Source organism: Orycteropus afer, unplaced genomic scaffold, assembly GCF_000298275.1.
Source record: "Orycteropus afer afer isolate SDZICR_OR568_19922 unplaced genomic scaffold, OryAfe1.0 scaffold00097, whole genome shotgun sequence".
Classification (NCBI taxonomy): Eukaryota; Metazoa; Chordata; class Mammalia; order Tubulidentata; family Orycteropodidae; genus Orycteropus; species Orycteropus afer.
The window spans coordinates 1206605-1207818 of record NW_006921684.1 but is presented as its reverse complement, the minus strand read 5'-3'; positions in this window follow the sequence as shown (position 1 = coordinate 1207818).

The window sequence follows — 1214 nt, the reverse complement described above, 5'->3', positions numbered from 1 at the left end:
TCCAGTTGTGAGGATTTTTGTTTTCTTTATATTGAGAGATTATCCATACTGCAGACTGGATTCTTCAATCTTCATCAGTAAGTGCCTCGAATCATCCATACTTTCAGCAAGCAAAGTTGTGTCATCGCAGGTTGTTAATGATTCTTCCTCCAATCTTGATGCCATGTTCTTCATATAGTCCAGCTTCTCAGCTTTTCTTGGCATACAGATTGAATAAGTATGGGGAAAGGATACAACCCTAAAGCACTTCCTTCTTGATTTTAAACCATGCACTGTCCCCTTGTTCTGTTCGAACGACAGCCTCCTGGGCAAGGTACAGGTTCCTCAAGAGCACAATCAGCGCACGGGCAGGCACCCGGGGGCCCAAGGTCCGGCCGCCCCGGCCGCCTCACTTCCTCCCTCTCTCTAACTCACTCCACTTCTCTCCCTTCCCGTCCCCTCCCCTCTGATCCATGGTGGGCCTGCCTCGCAGTGGGGCTGGTCCACCGGAACCCCCGTGAAAGTGTTCTAGAATTCCCATTCTTCTCAAGGTTATCCACAATTTTTTATGATCTACACAATCAAATGCTTTTTTGCAGAGTCAATAAAACACAAGTAAGCATCTTTCTGGTATTATTTGCTCTGAACCAAGATCCACGTGCCAGCAGCTATGATATCCCTTGTTCCATGTCCTTCTCTGAATCCAGCTTGCACCTCTGGAAGTTCTCTGTCAATATACTGCTGCAACCATTTTTGAATTATCTTCAGTAAGGTCTTACTTGTGTGTGATGTTAATGATATTGTTCAATAATTTCCAAAATCTGTGTGATCACCTTTCTTTGGAATGGGTCCAAATATGGATCTCTCCCCGTCACTTGGCCAAGTAACTGTCTTCCAAATCCCTTGGCATAACCGAGTGAGTGCCTCCAGCAGGGCATCCATTTGTTGAAACATCTCAGTGGGTAGTCTGTCAATTCCTGGAACCTTGTTCTTCACCAGTTCCTTCAGTGCAGCTTTGACTTCTTCCTTCAATACCAGTGGTTCTTGATCATATGCCACCTCCTGAAATGGATGAAGATCTACCAGTTCTTTTTGGTACAGTGACTCTGTGAATGCCTTCCATCTTCTTTTGATGTTTCCTGCATCATTCAATATTTTGCCCATAGAATCTTTCAATATTACAACTTGAGGCTTAAATTTTTTCCTCAGTTCTTTCAGCTTGAGAAATGCCAAGC